We start from the raw sequence: 22,274 nt of genomic DNA on the forward strand, positions 1-22,274 counted from the left end.
TGCCTTTTCCAATACTAAGCTCCTCTCTATGTGCTCCTTCCAACATTCTGCATTTGAATAACAGGGTGCCAAGTAATCTCAGACTCACACTCCAGTTTATGGCTTAGTTTTTAATTTTTATGCAGTTAGAAGAAGTGGTAACATATATCTGCTTTCAAAGAAGGCTATTCCCTCTTCCTCCCTCCTACTGCAATCCACACCTTCCCCTTCAATCAGCTGCATTTCAAACTGGAAGGAAACTGGAGTAATTTGACTTACATCCTTAAAGAAAATTATTGTATCAAAAAAAGGCAACCTGAGACAAAGTCCATTTAAGTCTACAAGTCTCTGGGGACTTCAAAGAAATTATTGCTCTCACTGGCAATGAGTATATTAGGAAGGCAGGATTAGTATCCATGCTCAAGATTGTTGCCTCAGTGCTCTTGTCTCCTGCGAGACCTTGCCAGTGAATGTTTTCCCCTTTCCTTCCCTGCTACACCAGGGGATGGATGGTGGATGATGACCCCATGGGTGCTGATGACTGGGTCTGCTAGAAATTTGGGAAGCTGTAGAATCTATCTTAAGATAAATAGCAAATGTTAGAATGGCAATGAATGGGGAAGAACAATGCTGGGGTGGCCACCCCTAGAGCAGAGATGGAAAAGACCAGAAATAAAGGGTCAACTACATCTTTGCGTATGGATGGGGTGGTGAGGCAGCCCTGGGGACACCTCTGTGAAGAGGCACTGAAATGGGATCCAGGCTATAGCCATAGCCAGAGAATGTGTGCATCTTTGGCTAAGTGTACTGGAAATAGCAGAAGCATGCAAGGAAATGAATGTCCTTCAGGCCTTCAGAGAAGGTGACTAACTTCACTAAGCTTTTAGCAGTGGTAGGAATGGCTTCAGAGACAGATAATTAAAAGGAAATCTGTCCAGCAACCAAATTTTCCAAAGAGCTGAAGCAGCACAGAAGCAGTCTGATTTCCTGAAGACCTCATATCTCCTTTGGTACGTAACTTTCACATTCAGCATGTTACATATGCAGATTTGTCACTTCCGATTTTAGTGATTGCAGGCAGATACCCTAGAGGCCTGAGCTCCTGTTCTAAAGGCAGCTCTTAAAAAGAACAACACAAACTGTGTAAGCAAAGAGGAAAAGGACAAACAAAATATCCCTGGTCAGGAAAGAAATGTAACTGAAAACAGTCTGGTGAAGCAACCTCCCACCCGGGGGAGAAGGCTGTGACTGAAGCATGCACGTCACTGGCAGCTGCTGATGGCACTCAGCCTCTTGGTGCTGGCCCCATAGAGCACACAAGCCGTGGGCTTTTGACACGCTCTAAAGTGCATGTGGAAAGTTTTAAACACACATATGCTCCCACTGAGTTCAAACCAGAGCCAATGGGATACTCCCTGACTTAAGCATTTTGGTGAAATTAAGCCACAAAACACCAGAACTGACCCTAGACAGGAACCCAGTACAGCAGATTGCTTTGTTCAGCAAGACACTGATACCACTTACATTGTGGTGATATCAGCTGCTAAGCTGTGGAAATCCTCCTACGGTACTTACCCTGCACCTCTTGTACCCATTAATCCAGGCTCCCTGGAGCCACTTCTGAAGCCCCAAACCTAAGCAGCAGTTAAAAAACCACCAGCACATACATAAACATATTTCCCCCCAGAATCAGTATTTCCTACCCCAGACACAATAGTCAGCCTCGGATGATGGACATAATATCTCATAAGTCATTTTGGCTGGAAAAGAGTATGCTGCACCCCTGAGGAGCTAGGAATTGTCTTCTGACCATTTCTAGGCCTTATAGGATCATATGACTCTATGGCAATCCACTATTTTACATAGCTTATGGACTCAGGTTGCCTAAAAGGCACCCTTGGTCCAACACATTCACCCTGTGGTCTATAGCTTATGAGGCTTTTTCATACTTAGAAAAATATAATTGCATTTTCTTTTGGTTGCAAATAACTACACTAGACAACAAAATGGTCCTAGACCCGGATGGGGTAAAGTGAGAGGATATGATCATAGAACCATTAAGGTTGTAAAAGACCTCCCAGATGATCAAATGCAGCCTATGACCAATTCCTACCCTATCAACCAAGGTCTTCCTTGGACAGCTCCAGGGATGGGGGCACCACCACCTCCCTAGTCAGCCAATGTCTACAACCCTTTCCCTGAAGAAATTCTTCCTGACTTCCAGCCTGAACCTCCTCCTGGCACAGCTTAAGCTGATGTCCTCTTGTCCTGTCAAACTGGAGTTGAACTTCAGTTTCCAAATCTTCACTAAATGCCAAGTCATCAGAGCAGTGCCAGCTGAAATGATTTTGCACAACTGGGCACTTTCACACCTCTGCAGTGCCAGTACTGTGTTACAGACAAGAACCTGAACTGTCAGTATTAAAGACACCTGGCTTTGGAGGGAGGTTAGCATGACCAGCAGTAAAAATAATGTTTCATAACTCTCTCAGATATTTCCAAGACAAACTTTTTTTTTCTGTACAGAGCATCACAGAAGAACACAGAAGGTGTGGCAATCCCATCCCAGCAAACAAAAGCACCCACAGGGCCTCCTCGTGCCGTGTGTGGGGCTCCAAGAAAACCATCCCTGGAACACATGATGACAGAGGCAACAAGGCTTTGCTTCCAGCAGCTACACACCCCCAGCAGCACTCTGCACACGCGCTGGCAGGCTCTCCCAGACAGGAGCCAGGGCCAACTATATGAACGTGTCCTCACTCACTGCTGGAGCTGCAGCCCTGTTCTGATTGCGAGTGCTTCCACAATGAGTTCATTAGCCCTTCAACACACCAGCTACTGCAGCTGACTGCTCCCCTCAGTCTGCAAGGAGCCTGAAACCTTAACTCCAAGAGAAACGTGAGCTGGCTATTTCATGACACAAATCTGCTTTTCCTGAAATCTGGAAGAAATGGGTAATTTGTGCACTTAATAATTTCATTCCTAGTAATGCAACCAAAATCTTTTAGGCAATATGCTCATGGATCACTTTGGGCTGAAGTAACATCTAAAAAGGATGCAGTATGGAGAAGATTCCAGAGCCATTGCTGATGTGGGACTTAAGGAAGGAATTCAAGCTCTGCACCTCTGCATATAACCCTGCTCCACCTCCTGTCTAAAAGATATTGCAAGCACTCAAACTACCAAAACCCCTTCCTATAGAAACTTCCCAAGTTTCAAAGGTGCCAGCTTTCAGATCCTTGTGTCCAAATACCTACTTCTCTTCTGACAGCCTCTTGCATCAAGAAAACAAGTGGAAAGTGGAAAGAATTAATATTTTAAAATTAAAATTTGAAGCAACACAAAATGCCATGCATCTTATCAGAATATACAAATGCACAAAATAAGGCTTTTAACAGACAAGAGGTCATGCCCAACCATTTATAATTTAAATGCAACCTTGTTGTGACATATTTTGCTGGTGCAGGTTGTATGAGAACAGATCCATTTACTTTCTCTCTCTTAAAACTCAAATCTGTTTCCAAAATCTCAGCTCTAATGAGATACGAGATTTTGAACATTATTCAAGTTAGTTCTTGGAGCTAGTCCAGCTTCAGAGGTGGTGCAATGTAGAGGAGGAGAGCAAGCAGACACAAAAACACTAATGAGAATGCATTAGGATCTTGAAGGAAGAGGGGCACATGAGTATCATTCAGGGGTACCCACATATCATTCTGACATTACTTTCCCTCCTTATGCTCCAGGATCATTAGCAGCAAAGTCCAGCACTTTCCTGTCTGGTTCAAATATGCCAGCATACTGCCAGAAAATTTTTGAGAATTCCCTGCTCCTCAGTGGTTAAATTTTTGTCCTTTGCAATTTCCAGATTTCTGAGAGAACTCCTAGTGACAGTTGTAATAATATTCTGTAAAATGTTGTGGTGGTGATTCTTTGAATGCCTTTGTGGTTTGCTGTCCAAAGTTATAATAACCTATGCTTGCCCAGATATGTGTTCTCAACTTGGAAGCACTGGAGCCAGCATTTACTCTTCTGCCTGGGCAACTCCACGTGTGTGCCTGTATATGTTACTGAACATGGGAGCAAGTCTCTCTCCAGGTATTTGCCACGTGCTCCCTGATCCCTGGGAAGTGTATTTTGAGGTCCACATCTTTGGGAAAGTGAGTGACTTGAGGTTTATTCCAAACAGAGTAATACACCAATGGGAATCATAGGTGGTTTCTGAGCCTCCTCTGAGTTTCATGTTATCTCCTTCCTTAATCATTTTATTTTAGAAACAATAATAGAGGGAAGAGATGAGGGGGAGAAAAAAGAAAATGCATCTCTCTGACTGTATGGCAAGACTGAAATGGCATAGCTACACTGAGATAAGCCTTGGTAAGATAGCTTACTTCAGATACCAATCTTTGTCTCAAGGAGTTTGAGTTACCAAGAAGGATGAGATACAACAGCCAGTTTACATTAACATTTTCCTGCTTTCAGGTCTACACATATATGTCCTTGGTGAAAACTGCTGAGTGAAACTCTGAGGGCTTGGACACACACCAAAATCATATATGTATGGATGAGGCACCAATTTCAACTAAAATGGTATGTAACTTTGAAAAGAGGACTCTAAGAAAAGCTGAAATTAATACTGCAAAATCCAACAGAACTTCTCTGGAGTCTTTCTACACCTCATAAACATTTTATACATATTTGTGTCTATAAGGAAAACAACAGAGAAGAGAGATGTGAAATATGAATTGTACTAAACTCAGTTTTATATAAAGAAAGATATATCCCAAAAACACTTTACAAAGTAATAAATTGGACCCTTGTAGTGCATAGATGCTATAATTGCCAAGGTCTCTATTCTGTGCCAAGCAAAGGCTCCTATATATATTTTAGAAACTGGATCCAGTCAGCTGAAATATTGAAAATAGTTCTAAAGATGGCAAGGAAAGAGCTGAATTTAATTTGGGGAAAAAATCCCTTATGGTTTGGCTGCACACAAACAATGCTATACTCCCTAGAAGCTGGCTTTTGAAAGGAATTCATGCTCTAGAGGAAGGCAAAGCTGAGCATCCCCTCAGCAGTGACTGTGTGAGTTCAGCCTCACACACCAATGTCACACCAAAGATTTGCAATACTATCTATTCCCAGTACACACTGCAGTTGTGGACTCCCAGGACAAACAATATTTTTGCCCCACGCCCACAAATTAAAACCTGTAAAGACAGCCCTTATTCCACGTCTCTTTTGACCATCAGTATTAGAGCATTTCTGAATCTCTAAGTTTAAAAGTGCACCCACATATGGCCTTGGGTCTCTAGGATGTTAAACAGTTAAAACTATCCTTAGGACAATTCAAGAGCTTTGTCAGAGACCCCAAAATCCTGCAGCCATAGAGCTGAGCACAATTTATGTGGAGCAGCCATGCAGAAAATCTTCTTCCAATAACAAATTCTCTTATTGATGTAAACTGTGCTTTGTCTCTTATCTCTTTTACATTCCCTCTCCTGTGCTTCTCCCCTCAAAAAGGGGATCATGGTCTGCTAGCTAAAACTAGCCAGCTGTGACCTGCACTCTGTCCTGTGCTGTCTCTCTCCCTGGCCAGCAAAGGTCAGTCACATCCTGTCTGGGAACAAACAAGACACAGCAGCACAGTGGGTGTCTCTGGGCTGAGCTTAGTTTCCTGAGCCACTCTGCTCACACCTCCTGATCATACTTCCTAATGCCCCACTTGCATTCTGCTTCCAGGATAGGCTCCTCTCCAAGCTGTGATCCTCGTGCTGAGGGCCAAAAAAGCTGCTGTCAGGTAATTAAATTTCAGACCAGCTGATGGGGTCATGGCTTGGACCAACTGGACAGGTTGAGCAATGATTTGGCTAAATGCTGAACCTCCCAAGAACTGGCTCCCTCTCTGGCAGCTATCCTAAAGTCTGTTTCATCCTCCAGATCCATCTTTTCCAGACTTTGTGGACTTCTTACTTTCTTCCTTTCAGTTATTAATCTCCTTCCAGATGGGTTTTTCCACACCCCCCTTCTCTCCATTCCCTTCTCCCTGGGGAACTTGCAGGCCCTTCCCTGGCTGTCCCTGCCATGCCACCATCACTCCTCATCACCTCTCATCTCAAAACTCCTAGGATGGTAAGCTTGGTCTTCACACACAGCCAACAGGCTGAAAGGAAAAATCTGACTTACTTACATAAACTCATACGACCCAAATTGAGATTTTTCTGACAAGATACATATTCAGTTCATTTTTCATAGGTTTGGAAGGGAAAAAGTAGAATTGAGAGATGCCACTCAAATTTAGAGCTTGGTTCAGGAAAGAGTTAAGCATGTTTTGGAATCCCTTTCTACTCAAGGAACATACAAGGGCGCTGGGAACTGTGTATATCCTGTATTTTCTACCTGTGTGACATGGTCTGTTTAGATATGTGATGTAACTACAAGCACTCCAAAGCCTGTATGCTTCCAGCTCTCCATGAACTTAAGCCTCAGCTGTTGCTGAAAGGAAAGCTCCTACTCTGGATAGAGAAACTATATATACAGGGCTCCAAATAACAGCGAAACTCCTAAAAGAGAAGATACGCACTTAAAAATAAATAAACAAATACATAAATAAATATTATTATTTCTATGCATATCTATATGGCTACATGTAATCCTTTAAGCACAATTTCTTCCCTACTCTTTATCTTCTTTTATTTCTCTTAACAGACCTAACTTTTCACAGCAGATGGATACATAAAATCTTTTCATTTTCTTTTTAACAAAATAAAAGGAAATCCAAAATATATGTTTCACAGTCCATGATTAATAAACCACTGGTAAGATTCCTCTGACACTTCACCTGTGTGTAAGATAGCAGGTTCTACCACAGCCTCACAATACCATTAAATACCATCATTTTTTCCTCTATTTGTTGCTGCTGAATATCCATAGCTGCAATGGATTTCCTCAGAATTCTCTATCATCTTAACAGTCACTCCTTTGTTATCCCAACACGCGTCACTCCCATGTGTAATAGGGAAGAAAGAAACAGGTGACTCACTGTTCCAAGGAACGAAGGCAATCAAAGTAGTGCCCTCATACTAGCTTCACATCAACCCCAGAAAAACAAAACCAGCTACCCTTCAGGAATTGCTTCAGCTCAAGGGAGAGGTGGTGGCAACACTGCATTGTTATAAGCTAGCTGAGAAAGTCCAGAATCTTCCATTTGGCACACTGAAAATATGCTGCTCACCTTCCATGTTCTCTGGGGCTGGGTCTCCTCTGGGCAAGAGCTACAGCCCTAGGAAGCAACACCATTTATTGCCAACAAAACTATTTCAGCTGGCCCTAATTCCACTCTCAGGTGTGCTGAAGAGAAGAATTTATGGTTTGGGGATTAAGCTGGAACTCCACTCCATTTCTGTGCCCTGCTGGGCCATGCGATTTGAGAAAAAAATATTTAGTCTCTATCTCTGAGAAATAAATCACCTCCCAAGAACTCAGGGTGCTAGTGGGCATAAACAGAGATTTGTGCTGGGTTCAACAGGGGCCACTGACAATATAAACAGCTGCTAGAAATGCTAGCAGCTTTTGACCATCAGTATTAGAGCATTTCTGACCCACAACTAGGTATCTCTGAAAGAACAAGAACAATGGAGAATCTGATCTTCAATTTTAATGGCAGTTTTTCTCCTGAGGGACTGTGAGATAAATTTCAAGGTGCAAAATCAATTTTAGGTCAAAATATAATGTAAGTTGCGGTGCCAGAGTGTGTAGCCACTATTTCTGAGATATCTCTCTGAGAGTTTATTTTGAATTACACCACATGGGTCTGCCACCTGCTGTCTTCCAAAATCCTTCCCATCATCTGAGCCCTCTACAGTCAAGTAACGAAAATTATGTATCTTTAAGTGCCAATATGCATATTAAAAATCAGCATATCAAAGTCGAATCTAGGACAAAAAATAATGTTTTCCTTCTTTAAAAAAATTATTTCGGGAAACTTTGGCTCAGGGGCTTGGTATTGGGATATGGAGCCTTTCATCGCTGATCCAAACATGACCCAAGTTGGTAGTGACCAAAAAAATGGTTACTGGTTGGCAGAAGCTTTGTGGCCTAGAGTATTTGAAATGAGTTGATGGTCTTAATCCAGTTCCCAGTGGATGACTATCCACATCACAGAAACCACCACCACAATTGGCACCCTCTTCAGCAGCCTTGGCAGGTTGGCCAAGGATTAAATAAGTACAGAGACTGAGCCACCCGCTTATGCCTAGCTAGAGGTTGCCCCTCTAGGTCAGGGATGAGACATGAGGATGGGGTGGAGTGGGGAAGCTCACACACCCTCTGCTTGTGCTGTGCTGGTTTTGTGGGTAAGAAGAGGAATTCATTTTCCAGGGTTGTGATTCAGGCACCCTTCACAAGCAGTATTTTCATGTACATCTGTTTAATTTAAAAAGGAGACAGAAAGTGAAAGAATTTCAGGATTCTTTTTTTTTCTTTTTTTTTTCTCCAAAAACTAAGGCACCAATTTCTGGGGAATTGATCCAAGTCAGAAGTTATACCCAGGCTGCATTTAACAAAATGCACACAACCAACCTGTAAAGTGGCTCTGCTTTGAGAAACATTCCTTTTGCTGTGCTATGTTTTCAGTCAACACTTTAATTATCTCACAAAATGTCTTAGAGTGTACATAAACTATGCCAGCTATTGTCAGAAAGCTAAAGCTGATTTCTAATTAGGTATACAATGGCAACTATCATGTAAAAAAAGATTTGATACACCTCAAAAAATCCTATCTGGGCATATCAAAGAAAAGCAGGACTTTGTTTAGTGCTGAAAGAGGTTTTCAGTTTTGGAGAGGTAAAATGCACCAGTTTCTCTTTCCAAAAAGCAGCACTCTCCTAACAAAATACTGTGAGCTAAATTCTGAAGCTATTCAGGTGATGTTTGGGTGGAACAAAAGTTTAAAGTTCGACTTTAAGCAGTACCTAGCTGGCTGTGAGAAGGGCAAATAGCACAAGCCTTGCATGTGCTTCCCTGCGTGAAGGCACAGAGCCATCCTCCCCTGCTTGCAGATCAAACAGGCAATGCTGGAAGAACTTTCCTGTGCACTGTCAGGAAAGACTTCCCCAAAGTTGCAGCAAGACTTGGCAGCACTTCAAGACACTTCTCAGCTGTCTCATTTCTTGCGTCCCACAGCACTGCAGCAAACATGGCAAGCAATGACAGCTCTGCCCAAGGAAAGACACAGAGAACAAGCTGCAATTCACTGAAGGCCCCCCCCTTGCCTATTCACCTCCATGACAGAGCACTTCATTTCCTGTTGGACTTTGCTACACCAAGTCTTTAATATGAAGGTGTGACTGATTCAACCTCTAGCTTCCACATTGAGAGTAAGATAGGAAGGCATGCCAGTTTGCGACAGCAAGGCATTTTCAAACTACAATTGATCTCTCCTGCTGTGTGGCCCTCATATGTTTAAGATTTAAAAGACTTTCTTGCAAAATGGAAATCCCAGGAAGCAAAAGTGGCAAACTCTTAAAAGATTCCTCATCTATTACACACAAAATGGAGAATCTTATCCAAGGGAGCCATTTCATATTTTGCACCTGAATCAATGCTCAGATTTGTGGGTCTTCTTGAAGGGAAGGTGTAGATTTGGAAATAAGCAGAGATTAAAGTGGTGAAAAGTAGGATCTCTTCTTTGTTATTTGGAGGAACACCCCTCAGCCTAGTGCATCTCCTGGCCCTGGACATCCACACATTTCTCCCATACCAACACATGTTACGTGTGAAGAGCACCCTAATAGAAGTACTTGACCCAAACTGAACAAATTTACTAATTGCACTAAGACAACACTTGAGGGTGTGGTTATGGCAGAAAATCACACCCATGGACAGATCAGGAGCACCTGGATGCACCTCATGACTCCTAATGTCCCAGGGGCACAATTATCTCATCAGGTGCCACCTGCCAAGTCTTGTTGCTGAGGAACTGGCTTTGGCACACTGCATAACTGGGGTGGGGAGAGGAGAGGAGCATACAGGGCCAGGCACACATGCTTGTTTTAAGTGCATTCCTTAAAAGTGGGTGTTTACATCAAGGGTTTACACTTTGGCTCTGCTCAGAAGCATGTCTGCATTTGGGGGTTACAAAGGAAGGAGCAAGCTGCTTTTTCTGAATCCTGTCCTGCACTTCCATGCCCTTGGCACAGCTTGCATTCTGTGTTACTGTTTAATGGACATCCCTGAACTTGTCACTCTCTATCCACAGCTTTTCCAGCCACTGAGTGCAGCCTACAAGTGTCCTAAAGGGACAGACAAGCCTGGAAAACTTCTTGGCTGGCAATTTTCAAAGTGTTTTGCCCTTTTTCTCCAAAGAGAGGACAAAGCCACAGAGAGATGCAGACTTTATGACTTCCAAATTGTTCTGACCATGAATACAGCATACTGACTTCAAACTAGAGAGCATATGTCCAGGTGAGGCACGTCACCTCTGCATGCAAGTCCTTCTCATCTCCCCTGCTCTCTTTCATCCCTAGTTCAAGGTGCGAAGCCTAACCTCAACACAATGAATGGATCATGGCCCAGCAAGAGAAGACAGAACAAACCTCTGCCTCAGCTGTGGAGCTTCTCTGGAACAATGGATATCATAAAACACATGACAAAGCTCTGTGCCTAGAGGTAAGTTACTCTCGGTCAAAAGGATCTGTCTGGGGAAGAAAGTTTTAGAGATTAGCCTAATCCACAGTCTGATGACCTTTAGGTCATAGTGCAAGAACTTCCTCTTTGATACATCTTTTACAACATAACCAGAGTGACACTAACAACAATAACCTGATCCCATCCCTCCCCTTAGAAGCACCTTCCCTGGGTAGAGCTCCCCAGTGACAGAGCAGGCAGAGGAACAAAATACTCCAGGGAGTCTACTAGGGATGTGCCAATGTAATTATTGTGGGCAGTGCAAATAAAAAAAAAAGGTAACCAAAAACTCTAAAGCTAGTTGATGTACCCTTTAGGCCATGGGAGTGAAGAAAAAGGAATTTACTGTGAATCAGATGAGGCCGTATTTATTTGTGCTTCCACCTTCAGCCCTCTTGATAGCGTCAAAGTCCACTGGGTTTAAAGCTACCCTGAGAGATTTAGCAGTAGTCCACAGCAGCAGGGGAGGGATTTAAGTTCCATCCTTTGCTTCTTGCTCACTGTGCTGCAGCAGAGCTGTTCTCCATCCAGAAAAATCATCCTCTTCTTTAAGGCTCAGCACAACAGATCTGATTCAGGAATGTTTCCCTTCCTCCTCATTCTCCTTGAATTTCTCACCCTGAGTCATCGGACTTCAATATGGAAATGTGGAAAGTTTTGTGGGTATGTTTTGTTTTCTTTTAACTTCAGAAAATAAAAGGTACAACCAGAGGGGGAAAAAAGTGTCTCATGGTTGAGAGGACTCTTTTGACCAAGGAGTCACATGGCTCCCTGGCAAGCAGCCAAAGGAGTCATGAGAGATGTGGCCATTCCCCTCCACACTCCCTTAACCATGTCTTGCCTGGGGCCCAGCATGCCAGCCACCACCTTGTACCCCTAGGCCAGCAGCTCTCCGAGGTAAAGACTTGCTCCATGCTGCCCAAAGTGCCTGTCTGGCTCCCATGGAAGGAGAAGCCACTGTCAGAAATGATGCTCATGACTTTGGTGAGCAGCCCTTTCCCCTGACCTCTCCCCAGGGCCATGCTGGTCACGGTGGTGAAGAGAGCGGTGGTGACGTCGTGTTTCAGATGAGACGCAATCGCACTGTCTTTGTGCTTGTGGTCAGAAAGAGAGTCACTGAAAGTAATGACGAGGCACTTACGCTGCGTTTTCTCTTTCAAAAGTGCTGTGGCAGCTCTTGCTCTCCTGCCCCTCCCCTACCTTCAAGCCTTGCCAGTGCTGTTATTGCCCTATTAAAGCTGTGGGAAACTGAGGCAGGCAGAAGTCATGATACTGCTATTCAGCATCTCAGACATTGGCCTGGTCTCAGACCGTTGCTATCTTCACCACAGAGTGAAACCCACCATGGGAAAGTACAATCTTTAGAGGGACTGGCCCTGGCCAGGGTCCAGTTCAATTAGAGATGTGGTTGGGCTTTTTCAGATGCTTTCCTGCCTTGCTGCCAGGAACGTCAGGACTGGTGCTGGTCCTGCGTGTCCGTACAGCTCTGCTGAGTGCTACGCAGCAACTGCTGCATTCCACCCCAGCAGTGAGGGAAATGAACCTTGCCCAATTCACTTCAATACTGGTAGAATTAATTAACTTACAATCACTGAATGAAAGAAATTATTATTAAATAGAAGTAACATTTGGTAATTATGTCTCACTTTAACCGGACAAGGAAGGTGCATATGATATCCAGTCCCAGTATTGCAGCACTTGAAAATTTTAAATTAGATATAACTCAACATTTCCCAGGCCCTGCTTGCATGCAGACAGTGGTTTCTATCTTCCTGGCTTATGCTTACTTCCAGCTTTGGGCTGCTCTGCAATGCCTCACATGCAACAGCAAATGCTGCAAGGCTTTTGGTGTGTTTCCCCCACCAAAAAATTAAATAAGGTTTTGGATTTATGTCTGGTCTTGCTGATTCCAAAGGCCATGATTCTTTCAGTGGCCCATGGAACTGATTTTGGGGTTTGTCTGGCATGGCCTCCTATTAATATTGTCTTTGGTGTATGTTCTTGCGAACTATGGCCAGATTACCTATAAATTGTATAAAATAGCAGCCTGTGTCAAGGCTGCATTCAAACAGACACCATAAGAACAAGGCTGGTGCTGTCTTTCTGTTTGGTACTCTTCTTGATTGCACTGGAGCCACTCCGTTGACTGCAGCAGAGTTACTCCTGCTTTATTAGTTTGCTAAGCTGTGGATATGGCCTCAGAGGAGAGAAGCCTTAGGCCCTTAGTGCTTAAAAGACAAAATGTAAGAGCTTCCCAAATGCAACACAGTGATGGCCATCCAGAAGGAAATTATTTTGAATGCCTTTGTTGTGCATTCCAAATACGTGCTAGTGGAGACACAACTCACCAGCATTACTTTTTGCATCACAAATCTGCCAGTAAAGTCCACAGAGTTCCATCAGCTTTGAAAGTGGTGCCACTGCCTAGTAACAGTGCAGCTCTATTTCAGATAAAACATTTGAGACACACAGGGACCAGTGGACTTGGTGCCACTACACGGGGCAAATGCTTCTGCCACCTATCAAACACCTGACCCTCACTTCTGCCCTCATTTGCACACTTGCTATACCATTGGATGCCTTTTTTCTCCTCATTAGGAACTCAGGGTGAAATCTGACCTTGGACAAAGAGCTGGAACAAAGACTGTCACCACGATGATTAAGTGGGATTCTTGCATAAATGCGAAGTTTATCCTTTTTTAAGGGAAATATAATCCACAAGCATAGGCTGAAACAAAAATAAATGTTCAAAACCGTAACAGCGATATGGGTACAAACTGTATGCACTACTAAAATTGTTCCCAGAAAAGGAAGATACAATAACTCTCTGATTTACTCTGTCTTGAGATTTTCTACAGAAGGTATGATTTGCTGAAAAATTATTAGTAGGTGATAATCATCTTACTATCAGATCCTAGTGGAAGAAAGATGTTTTTATGAGACCAACTATTTGGCCTTAATTATCCTAACTTCAGAAAAACTGCCCATACTCCATTAGAACTGAACAAGGCAGCGAAGTTTCAGCTCCATCCAGAAAACTGACTTTTAGAAAGAAAGCCCAAGAGGAAAGCATAGAAAAAACAACTCAGCGTGTTATCTAAAGATTTGTCCTGAAAATATTTTTGGTGGTAATGGAAGGGAGAAGTCATAGAAATGCCTATGGACAGAAAAATCTACTGGGCAAATATTTAAGTCACTGTATCTAGAATTCATTTCCATTTTTTCTAGTGCAGAATTTGCAATGTTCCTAAATGCAAATACATAGGAATTGTCTTGACAAGAAGTTAACAGCAAGTCCTAAACAGCTCTCCACAATGGAGAGAAAGTATATCCTACGTTTGAGGGAAGATTGAAGGGACAGCAAAACAGGAGAAGGCTCTAATAACCCTTCAAAGACTGAAAGACATTCTCCAGAAACATGCCTTCCTTGGCTTTTCTTCCAAAGTACTCCTGTGCCTACACTCCTGGACTTTCTTATCCTGCTACATAAGGCTTGTAAACCTGAAGCTTTTGGTGACAAGTTTCTTCAGCTCATTGAACAGGGTATTCACATGTGCATGGCACAATTCCAGAACAAAAAAGTCATGGAAATTTTGCTTTTCAGTCATGGTCCTGATGGAGAGAGGCCTGTCTGGTTCTCACTGAACCCTTCCCTGTAGAATTTTACTGTAACACTATGCAAGTTACATACCTGGGGTAGGTTGGAGAGATGCTCTCCAACCTTCTCCAGAAGGGCAGTGGAGCATCAAGGGAGAAAGAGCAAAAATCATGAGAAGAACCAAACAGACAGGTGAACCTCTATTGCAAAAAACTCATCTGTCAGGTAATTAACAAGTAGATGTGCTCTGCCAGCAGCCATGAAAGGCACTGGTGAGAGTCCACTGAGGGTAAAACAACGTGCAAAAGTTGTGGGCTGAAGAAATTGGGCTTGCAACATTAACCAGTTCTGTAACTCATGGTGTCAGCACATCTGTAGAACTCCTTTGATCTACAGCTTGTCCTAGGTCCTTTTGTTGCTTGGCATAACTTGGGAGGTCTAGAGGGTTAAACTGTATTTTGGGGTCAGGAGGCTCTCTGACTGTCTTTTAGCCCAAATTACACAATCCTGCACACTGACAAAGCCTATGACACCATTCAGCATGCCACATCGCCAGGTATACGTGGTTTTTCCCATTGCAAAAAAGGTGTCTGTCAGTCTAACTGTATAATTGCAGGTCATTTTGTTTAGCTCTTTAACACCTTCTTTGAAAGTCTCTGCCGAGAGATTAGCCTTGTTGGGTGTTTAATATGCAAACACATCTGTATTCACCCTTACCTATTCATCTGAATATTTCACATTACTTTATACACACTTTTTATTTTATGTTAGTAATACAACATATGTAGTAATTCCACACTGTCATCCTGCACATTCTGGATGCTGCCACCTTTCCTTATAATTTCTAAAGTAATTATTTTTTTGCGATTTCAAGGTGTGCTGGAACCTGATTGTTGTAAAGGATTGAGGAAGTTGCCTTCATCCAAATGCATTTGGATTCAAGGATATTCAGGACCCGGGTGCTTAATCTAGACCTTCCTTGGAAGGGAGAGGAGTGGTCAGTCACAGATTGGTGAATTGGGCAGTGCAGATTGCCAGGGGAATGAACTAACTGCATGAGGTACCTGCAGATTTAGCAGAGGTCTCTGGTTTTAGAAGAAAATTTTATTCTGGGTCTCACAGTGGAATGCTGGACTTCACCTTCTAGAGCTACCAAGAAATCATTTCACAATCATTCTCCCATCTTTGTGTAGCTGCTTCAACACATGGAAATATCCTGTGTCGGGCAGGTAGCCAAGCTTATGGCAGTCCAGCATAAAAATATTCTTTATCTTTCTCTTTTCTGCTGAGCAAAAGCATTAGCTTTAGATGGGCCTGAAAATACTTGATACTCTTTGAAGACTCACCTGTTCTCTCTATAAATGAACATATATTCGAGGGATGGTAAAGTGGAAGGAAGTCCTATAACAAATCCTCTTATAGAGAATCATTATTACAATACCACTTAAAAGGAGAATCTAAGGATCTCAACAGAGCTCTCCTTGGGCATTATACATTGCATAACTAGAGGTTGAGAGAGAAAGCTTGCCCTAAAGTCTCAGTTATAAAATGAAAAAGGTGCAAAAGCAGGGAAATGATAGATTTACACTGCAGCACAGTGACTGAGCCAGAGACAATCACATTCCCATAACAGCCAGCTTAATCACAGATGTTGATCCTGCCCTGATCAAACCAGAATGAGAAGAGTGGGTGAGCCTGTGTAACTCTGACTGTACCAGCTAAAGTGAGAGCATCAGTCACACTGGTTGGCATTGCTGGTGAAGCTGTGCCCACTGTCCCCTTGAAGGCTCTGCCTCATAGAGCAGCCGGGCTGTTCTCTGCCTGTGCAGCTCCCTCCAGCACTGACAGGGATTAGGAGTCAAACTCCAGGAGCTCTCTCCAGCAGTCCTAATCTTTAGGGATTAGGCATGACCACTTTCCTGTAGGCATATGAACAATCTGCACTCCTTCTAATCTGCTTCCCACAAGTGTTGAGGAGCCCTGCTGTTAAGGATACAGAATTGTAAGGATGTGGAAGCGCCAGGAGAACAAATGCAAAACAGGCAGAGAATTTTTCTTCCTCTACACTTCCTAACCAAGCAGTGATATCTACTCACCAATATAAACGATTTGTTGTGTTATGGTGCTAGAAAATGTATCTGAAGATTTGTGCTGCTGTTATTACATACACGCATATTCTTTTAAGAGTTATTCCAAAACACTTTATAGCAAATAACTGAATTAACTGTATCTATGTGCCATCAGATAATCCCCAAAATAAGCTTTTCCAGAACTGACTCTCATGTTGTTGGTGAATGCATCCAGCCCTAAATAAGATGAACAGTGAAAGGGGTGCACCAATGGAAAACCAACAAGCACCATCTTCTTTAGAAGCAGCTAAATACATGTATGTGTACAGACACATGCACACTTCCATATGCACTGCAAAAAAACAGTGCCAGTGTTCTGTATAATTCCTGGTGTTAAGACATTTATACTAATTACAGTGATATTATTTAATGGCAGCTCTATACTTTAAATATTTAATTGGATTACTAAAATATGTCCAGCATTAAAATGCATCAGCTATTGAAGCCACAGTTAGTTTTCTTTTTCAGACTCAGACATTAATTTCTTCTGGTTGTAAAAATGTTCACAGTGCCTCAGCAGGCCGAAGGTTACTAGGCAAGCACACTGAAGAAGATGACTTTCAGATAGCACACTTACAATATAGGAATCAATTTCATAAAGGAGTCGGGTTTTAAATTAATTTTGGATGTTGTTGACTATAATTTAACTTTCTTCCCAGCTATTGCACAAAAAACACTGAGGTGTGGTGCCCATTTCATTTCATTTCATCATTTCATTTCATTTCATCATTGCCTTTTCCATTCTGAAAACCCCATTTCATCACGATGGGATTTTTGCTTGACAGGTTTTCTCACAGAATAACAGGGCAGCATCCCATCTCCCTCGGCCTGTATTCCCCACACCAAGAGATACTGAGCATGGACACCCTGTACTCCATTTGCTTGCCCTCTGAAAGTCACCCCTTCTGTCCCTGAAGAAGCAGGAATGCACAAGCCAAGGAGTCATTCCCATAGCCGAAAGATGATAGAGATCTCGGGGAAAATTAACATAACCATTGACGGTCCCTGAGAGCTCACTGAATAGCAGCTTGGGTAGCATCCTCTCCTCCAGAGAGCAAGGGAAGCAGAAACAGACACCAGCAGATAATGCTCCAACAGGCTCTACTATGGTTTAATGTTCAAAAGCTACCATTAGTAACCCAGAGAAGTATATTTACCCACCAGACAAACACCACAAGTTCAATAGGCTACTCTTCATTAAGCACTGAAATAACTCCTTCTTTTCACTTCCTACGGAGAGAGGCGAAGCACCGCATCCCACCCGGCTCTCCCGCCGCAGCTCTCGCTCTCTGGGAGGGATGAGGGGGGACACAGCGGAGATGGAGCAAGTGTAACTGGGGGCTGGGGCCGGGGTCCGGAGGAGAAGTGGGGGCGGGGGTTGGGTCACGGGCACCCTGTCCCCGGCGGCCCCGTGTGCGCTGCTTTCTCCCCGGGAAGCAGCCGGCTCCGTCCCTCCGGAGTGATGGATGGATGGAGGGAGGTACGCGTCGCTTTGGGGCTCCGCTTTGTTGGTTTTCACCTCCTGATCCCTTTCGCTTCTGCTCTGCTGGGCTGCAATAGCCACCTCGGCCCCGGCTCCGCGGGTCCAGCTCCGAGTGACCTGCTGCGGAGGGGATGAACTGGGTACGGCCCAGGGAAAGGCGAGAGAGCATTATTTATCCACCACAACTTCTCATTGTCGCGGGGCAGCGCTCAAAAGATCCCAAGCAGCTGGCTTTAAATAAAGCAGGCATTGCTTCCCTTGTATTTCCCCTCAGCATTCGCCTTAGTATTATTATTATACTTCTATAGCTTTTGCTTTCGGACCTTATAATTATGTCACACAGCAAGGGAAACCGCCAGCATCCCAGCATCTGGTGTGCGGTTGCAAACTTTTGTTTTAAGATTTGAACTATTTATAGAAGGAAAACTTTGTAGGATAGTAATTTCCTACGGTTTTGAGAAAAATATGGCTACACTTATATTAAAAGGGTGTATTTATTTATTTATTACGACTCCTTCCTCCTGCATAAAAAAAAAAAAAAACCACAAAAGAAAAAGAAAACACAAAAAACCCCCAACCAACCAAAGATAGCACGGCAAGCTTTTTTACAAGCTATTGGTCACCTACACAGCAGACATATCCCTCCTGTGAACAGAAACAGGCAGCTCTGGCTGAATTAATCAAAAGTGCTTCCAGAAATCTAAGAGATTTTTAAAAATCGGTGGCCAAGACATATACATTTCACTAAGAATTAAGAATGTAGAAATAGACTTTTAGTTTTGGGGTTTTTTAATGGGTGTGTTTATTCCTACTTTTCTCCCATAGAAGTGGGATTTGTTTTTTCCATAGCCCACAGAAAACAGAAGGACACACACACAGGGGAGCACCCGCACACGTGCTTGTTCATGTGCATGTCCTGCTGTGTGCGCATAGAGAGAAAAAAACCCAAATATGTATAAATCCATGTATAATTCAGGGACAGGACCTCAAATTCGCATCCGTCGGGGCACAAAAACCAGATCGGCATGGGGGTGGGAGAATAGAAAAATCCGTCCGCCGTCCGGCTCCGGCAGCCGAGATAAATGCGGGGCCGGGGATACCGAGGCGGGGTTCCCCAGCACCGACAGGGGTGAACCCCTCTGCCGCAGCCCCGGCAGCCTGGGCAGGCTTCGAACAGATCCAGAGCTCCCCCGGGCCCAATCCCCGCGTTCCCGCACGGAGACTCTTGCCCCGGGGCTGGAGGGATGCTCAAGGGAGGGAGAAGGCTCCCCGATTTTAAAGCGGCCCCTCCGCCGGGTACCTGCTGCCCCAGCGCCCTCCTCCCCACACGGCTGCCCCGCGGCGCGCTCAGGTGTCCTCCGGAGTGCAGGAGAACAGGAGCCCTTGAGAGCTCCCCGGCAGCCCCTCCGGACTCCGGCTGCAGTCCCGGATGGGCCCGGCTCCCCTCCGGCCGGCGCGGGGACCCCGACCCACTTCCCCCACCACCCTAACGCGGAGGCCGGCGGGCACAGAGACCTGCTGGGGGACCCGCAGGAGAACGACGGCGGACACTCTCTCCGCAGCCCTCAAGGACTAGCCCAGCCGCTTCTTATCCACCGCAACGATAGATACAGATATAGATATTTAAAAAAGAGACCGAAATTCCTCGCAGTCCCACCCACCGACTCTCATTTCCCCCACCCTTACCTCCACCCCCTTCCTCACAAGGAAAAGATCCTGGAGCCAGCTCTAACTGCGGGATAGGAGATCCCTCCGGAGCGAAAGCAGCGGGCCGGCGAGCGCCTCGGCGGCGGGGGCTCTCCCCGGGCGGCCCGGGCTGGGCACTGGCCGCCGCCTGCGGCAACCCCGCGCTCCCCGGGATCTCCGCAAGCAAACAGTCTTCCCCCGATGGGCGCGAAGCGATGCCCATCTCCGGTTTGGCAGGAGGAGGAGTCGGGGTCGGAATCCCAGGGGAGACGCCGGCCGCTCCGCGTCCCGTTGCCCCGCCGCCCTCCCAGGTGCGCCGCCCCCGCTGCGGGCACGCCGGGCCCCGGCCTCGCCGGCGGGGCAGCCCCGGGAGTTACCTGGCGGTGCGTCCCTTCCCCCGGTGGGGTCCGACCAGCAGCGCCAGCACCGCCACCAGCACAGCATCTCCTCCTCCTCCTCCGCCACCACCACCATCCTCACCACCACGCACCGCACGGAGCTGCCGCCCGTGCTGGCTTCTCCCGGCTCCCTCTGCTCGCTCTGCGCGTTGCCCCTAGGTAGCTGCTAGCGGGGGCATTGCAAACAGTATTTCGAAAAAAAAAAAAATCTGGATCACTTACAGGTAACTCCCACTGGTAAGGATGAGGAAAATCTGAGGGTAATACACTGAGAGTAACACACTGCGAGATGAAAAAAGGATCATGGCTGAATCCCGTTTACACTCTTGAGTTCGCTTCCTTGGTTATTCCTTTCTGGCCCCCCCTGCTCGTAATTCCCCACCCTTTTTGGTGTCAGTTGTGGCTTGAATCTGAGTTGGAATCCAGTCCCTTGGGCTTGGGGGGGCTTTGTCTGTTTGTTTGTTTGTTTGTTTGTATTGTTGTGTGTAGTATTCCCCTGGTGCTAATGCTGCTCCCTGTGCAGAGTGTGTGCTGCTGCTGCTGCTGCTCTCGTTGCTGCTGCTGCCTCTGGGTTCCTGCCTGTCATGTCTCAGTGGTTGGAAGTTGTTACAGTGGGTTCTCGTGTTGGAATGAGGATGGTTTAAGGGATTTGGATGGCAGAAAGTGCCTCTCTCTCTCTCCCCCTCTCTCTCTCTCTGTAACTCTCCTGAGACCCGGGGCTGCCATTGGGCAGTCAGTCACTGCAATCCGCCTACTTTTTTTCTCTCCCTCTCCTTTTTTTTTTCCTTTTTTTTTTTTTTCAGTGGGAGGATGACAATGGAAAGACACTGATCTAGCCCGGGCTGCAATGAATTCGTGCTCCCTAGCTGAGCCCTCTCCTGCAAGCCTCGCCCTGCAAGAGCTCCTTTCGTGCTCCATGGGGCATTTTTAACTCCCTCACAGCGCTCCGTGGGCTGAGAGCTCCCTGCGTCTGCCGTGGCACCCTTAGCTCGCCCTGGGGAGAGACTGAACGAGCTGGCAGCTCCCAGCTCCACTCTGGGTTAATCGCTATATTGTGGCTGGCTGTCCCGGTTCCACCGAAGGGTTCCGCCTTCCCTCCAGACTCGGCGGGGGTTTGCCTGTTGTCGACCCCCCGATGTGAAAAATTAGGCTTCGATTTCAGGAGCAAAGTCAAGAAAAAAGGGACGTATATGTAGTCATAGCCTTACTGAGTGAGAAATAAAGACATGCACACTCGTAGCTTCCTGGCGAGATTGGGTTTCGCGTGAGAGCAGGGAAGTTAGAAAAGCCTAGTGTGGAACAGCCGCTGCAGGGAGCGAGCGGGGGGCGACTGCCGGCGGCTGCCGGCTCCCCACACTTCTCGCCACCCATGCAGGAAGAGCTTTCGTCTCCGCTCTTGCCTCTTCTTCTCTCCGAAGGAAAGATTTTCCGAGAAAATGCAAGTCTGACGAGACGTTTCCCGGCAGGTTAGTTGCCTTTCCCCCGCCTTTTCCCTGAGCCGAGTGACTCCTGCCCCTTGGCACCGCCGCGCCCCGCGGCAAAGAGATGCTCGATCCTTCCCGCTCCAGGCGTGCAGGAGACAGTCGCTCTTCCTCTGCGTTGTTGGGTGTCTGTCCTTTATTTCGGAAGTGCTTAGAGCGATGGTAAAATGCGTGCGCTGTGGATACCGGGGCTGGGGGCTGAAAACGAACCCCGAAAAAGAAACGGTAACCAAAGACACTTAGACCGAAATGCAGCTGAAATGAGCAAGAAGCAGACTCCGAAGTGTCCTTGGTCTGTAAATGTTCGTCAGTTAGGTTAATTGCCTAATGACTGAAGAAGATGTCTTGGCTAAGAGCTCTACCAAACACCCTGGTAACACCTCCTCCGCTTAACCAGTCCCAGAAGATGGGTGCAGCTGTCTCAGTGGCACAACGAAATATTCCTTCAGATGGAATGAGAATTGCAGAATTGGTGCAAAAACGTTGTATGCCGCTAAATATGCGATAAAAATCTTCGCGGGGTTTGGTTGCTTTAACCACTTTAATCTGCAAGTTCAGCACAGACGTTGAGGCAGTCAATGTCCCTCCGAGAAACGCTGATCTCGATTCACAAGCGACGGACGCTTAAGCCTTTCAACGATTATTTACACCCCAGAACCGTCATATTTATAATTATTTTAGATTCTAAAATGGACGTATTTACACTTCTGTAAGTGTGCATGTAAGTCTATATATAGCGAAAGAGTTAGAGATGTATATCTCCTGCAGTGCCCTTTCCCCTGCTAGACATGTGGCTGGGGCAACTCTGCTGAACGTGAAACCAGGAGAACGAGTAGC

General features: G+C 45.4%; 1 protein-coding gene and 1 long non-coding RNA gene across 5 annotated transcripts in view; one reads left to right on the forward strand and one right to left on the reverse strand.

The window, feature by feature from the left end:
- WNT7B (Wnt family member 7B) overlaps positions 1-22,274 on the reverse strand; it is a 93,454-nt gene that overhangs the window by 66,414 nt on the left and 4,766 nt on the right. The window contains exon 1 of one of the 3 annotated variants that reach the window (XM_088055461.1): positions 19,936-19,981. The exons of 1 other annotated variant lie outside the window; for it this stretch is intronic. The gene's annotated coding sequence lies outside the window, so the exon portion shown is untranslated. Of the gene's footprint in view, positions 1-7,210; positions 7,233-19,935; positions 19,982-22,274 lie in introns of those variants that run through there. One more of the 3 variants, XM_088055462.1, reaches the window with a different exon arrangement.
- Positions 9,986-15,076, forward strand: LOC148184257 (uncharacterized). Of its 2 annotated transcripts, none has more exons than XR_015772540.1 (4): positions 9,986-10,047; positions 10,503-10,644; positions 11,216-11,325; positions 13,261-15,076. It is a non-coding gene; the product is annotated as an uncharacterized LOC148184257 (long non-coding RNA). The 2 variants fall into 2 exon arrangements; XR_015772541.1 differs by lacking the exon at positions 13,261-15,076 and adding an exon at positions 11,543-11,976.

The sequence above is a fragment of the Pseudopodoces humilis genome, chromosome 5 (genome assembly GCF_049639895.1).
Source record: "Pseudopodoces humilis isolate 2021_Gansu_Grassland_sample_001 chromosome 5, ASM4963989v1, whole genome shotgun sequence".
NCBI lineage: Eukaryota > Metazoa > Chordata > Aves > Passeriformes > Paridae > Pseudopodoces > Pseudopodoces humilis.